At 36.9% G+C, this 3,799-nt stretch overlaps 1 pseudogene; it reads right to left on the bottom strand.

The window, feature by feature from the left end:
• Positions 1 to 2,997: 2,997 nt before the first annotated feature.
• Positions 2,998 to 3,372, bottom strand: LOC142840358 (peptidyl-prolyl cis-trans isomerase A pseudogene; annotated as a pseudogene).
• Between the last annotated feature and the right edge of the window lie 427 nt (positions 3,373 to 3,799).

Genomic DNA, 3,799 nt, shown 5'->3' with positions numbered 1-3,799 from the left:
AGTGAAACAAAGTCAGAAAACATGAATTCTACATTAGTTTCAGAATGTCCATATTTGGTGTAATTTTGAATGGAGAGTTGTCAAACACTGAAGTATAAGTTGGAATGAGTATCTTCCATTTTGTTCTATGTTTCAATGGAATAAAAAACACTCCTAATATAAAAGACCAATTTTTGTGTTTAATAATTTTTATTTTCTTGAGAACTTCACATGAGCATTGTATCTACCTTGCTCCTGTCTTTCACTCCCACTCCAACTCTTTGATGGTATCCCCTTTGTGGTTATTTTGAATGAAAATGCCCTCCCCCGCCCTAGGCTCATAAGGTGACACTGTTATGAGGTGTGTCTCTGGTGTAGTAGGAGTGGCTTTGCTGGAGGAAGTCTGCCCCTTGGGGGTGGACTTTAGAGTCTCAAATCTTCAAGCCAGGCTCAGTGGCTCTCTCTTCCTGCTGCCTGTGAGTCAAGATGTAGGGCTCTTAGCTAACTCTTCAGCACCATGTCTGCCTGCACACCACTATGCTGATAATGGACTAATTCTCTGAACTGTAAGCCACCCCCAAATCATTTTTTTCCTTTATAAGAGTTGTCATGGACATTGTGTCTCTTCACAAACAAAATCTTAACTAAGACACCCTCAAATTCATAATTTCTTCTTTATTTTTATTACAATATACACATACATGCATATTACATACGTATACAGACATATATAATCATCTGAATCCATTTAGCTTTACTTATATATACATGAACCAATTTTTAGAATGTTGCTCATTTAGCAGATATCTATTACTCTTATTTTTCCTCTTTTTTTATTTAAAACTTTTATTCATTTTACAGACCAACCACGGTTTCCCCTCTCCCAACCTCTCCTCAACACACCCCCACCATCCTCAGTAAGCATAAGGCCTCTCATGGGGATCCCATAGAGTTTTCCCTTCTCTTTTGTATTAGATTTAACTCTAGACCACCTATGATGCATCCACATATTAAATAATAAAAACTTTACATTAATAGAGTTTACTCTATTTTATGAAAGAAAGTCAGTAGCTAAAACATGATTATACATCTATGTTTGTGTGTGTGTGTGTGTATAGCCATTCAGCTATAGAGAAAGAAAAAGTAGAATATTAGTGATATTTTAGCTAGAGATGCATGAAAATGCTCTCTAAAGGATGAAACTTGAGTACATATCTAAAAGAAATGAAGTTTTAAGTCATACTTATTTGAATAAAGAGTTTTCCATGTGGTGGGCATAGCATTTATAAAAGTCTTGAGGGCAGAAGGAGCTGGGCATATTGGATGCATACCAAAGCATTACTAAATATGTAAGAAAGAGGTGGTTGTAATGGTATGGGGGATTGAGCAGCAGAGAAAGTGGTTCTTAGATTACTGATATAATGTAGGATTCTATAAGCTGTGCTAAGAAAGGCACACTCACCAGGAGCTTATAGACATGAGATTGTCAAGATCTCACTTTATGTATTTATTTATGCTGCCTATTATGTGTATATCACATATATGTGTGGTCTGTGTCTTTCATTTCAGCTTAAAAGTTGTCATTTGCCCACATGCTTTTTTACTTGGTTTTGTTTGTTTTCACACATGCCATTTTGTTATTTCCCAAAATAGGCCTTTGTCCCTTTTGAAAAATTGGAGGGACAACAGCCCACATTGGATGTTTTCACTGGAAGCATTCCCCTGTAAAAAGCAGTGCTGAATATTTGATTCTACCTTTCAGGAGGAGTCTGCATTTGATCGCCTTCCTGTGGAGGACTGACGCTCTGGAGGGATTGAAGGTGCGGTTTGGTCAGGTGGCAACACTAATCAAAGTGAGGCTCAGGTTCCATAGCCATGGATGGGTTTTGGGTGCAGCATGATTGGAGAGAAAGAGGAAATAGAGTGCAGCAGAAATGCATATATCTCCCCACCTACACCCTGGAACAACATGCTGCAAGGATTCCAGGTTCAAGTTCTGGCGATCTGAGCCACAGTTTAGCTTGTGCCTCTGTTGCAACAGCATTTGTTCAGAATGACAGCTTAGGCACTTTCAGATTATTAATTAGAAACCATACCAGGATAAGAACTATAACAGTATCTATAATAAAAACAATGTACATCATTGCACCCATTTACATAGTACCAGCTCTTAGCATGTTAAAGCATGTATTTTTCCCAATACACTCATAATTGTCTGTGAGGGCACACTACTATCTTAGTAATTTAAATTTGTTGAACTTAGAATATAGATCCCTTGAGCCCCAGAAAATATTTTATTTATGGTTCCAATATATTGTGAAAAACTATACACTATCTTGGGTTAGAGAGATGGCTTAGTGATTTATACTTGTTGCTCTTTCAGAGGACTTGAGTTCTATCCCCAGCACCTAAATGATAGACTACAACCATTCTAACTCCAGTCCCACGTGGATCTGTTGCCCTCTTCTGGCCTCCACAGTACCAGTCATGTACATGTTATAAAATACATACATGTAGGTTAAACAATCATACACATAAAATTAAATAAATAAAAAACAACTACACATATTTTGCTTTGGTATAAAGTGTTGACGCAGAATAATATAGTACATTGCTTGTTTATTTGTGTTTTAGAGTGATCTAATCAAAATGCAAATATTAATTGACTCTGTTATTTCATGTATTGTGCTAATTTCTTTGCATGCATTACCTCATATAATCATTATAATAACTCTGTCAAGGAAACTGACGATTAGTAAATTAAATAACTTATCCATTTGGCAAATGGTGAAACAAGGAACAAACCTAATTTGTCTATCTCCTGGACCTGTTTTAAATTTTCTTTTTAAATTTAGTTTTCATTCATGATAAAAAAAATCCCTCTGAAATCCAGCTTAGACTTGGAAATGAATTAGAAAAATATGGAACCTAAAGAATTGTGTTGAGAGATTCAAGGCAATACTATCAGATGGGTCAGAGAAGTGGTCTTCTTGGCAACAGAAGCAATGCCATAGTGGTTCAGATAGCAGATGAAATATCTCTAAACTGCCTGCAATCAGCAACGACCTTATTCTTACTGGTCTTGCCATTCCTGGATCCAAAGTTCTCTACAGCATTAACAGTGATCTCACCACGTCTCATCTTTCCAAAGACCACAGATTTGTTCTCCAACCACTCAGTATCATCAGTACAGATCAAAAACTGAGACCTCTTTTGAGTTTGCTCTTTTACCATGGACAAGACGGCAGGCAGTCTTAGGATGAAGTTATTATCCTCAAATATTTTCTTGCAGATGGACTTGCCACCACAGCCTTTATGGCATGTTAGATTATCACCCTCACACAAGAATCCTGAAATAATTCTGTGAAAGGAAGAACACCTGTAGCTAAACATTCTCACCCCCGAGCTCAGAGAACAAAAGTTTTGCTGTCTTTGGAACTTTGCCTGTATAGTTTGAAGAAGATGCAATCTAAAGTCCCATATTGGCAACATGTCAAAACACATGGTACAGTTAACCATAGCTTACAGGGAATGGCTACAGGGCACAGCAGAATCTCCAAGGACTTTAATTTTTTTATCTTAAGTGATGCATGAAACTATTGTGTGTGTGTGTGAGCATGCGTGCATATGTTTGTCTGTATCAGCAGGATGACATATTTAAATTGTGTTGTTTAAATCAAGTGGAACGCGTAGCCATCGCCTTGAAGTTTTATTATTTCTTTATGATGAAAATGTTCAAAGTTTTTGTTTTGCATTTTAAAAAAAATGCACAGTAATTATTGTTATCTGTGTTTACCCCACAGTGTAATAGCCCAGTAGA

Source organism: Microtus pennsylvanicus, chromosome X (genome assembly GCF_037038515.1).
Source record: "Microtus pennsylvanicus isolate mMicPen1 chromosome X, mMicPen1.hap1, whole genome shotgun sequence".
In the NCBI taxonomy this organism is placed as follows: domain Eukaryota; kingdom Metazoa; phylum Chordata; class Mammalia; order Rodentia; family Cricetidae; genus Microtus; species Microtus pennsylvanicus.
Note: the sequence above shows the minus strand (reverse complement) of the source record. Positions and strands in the feature narration are given on the sequence as shown.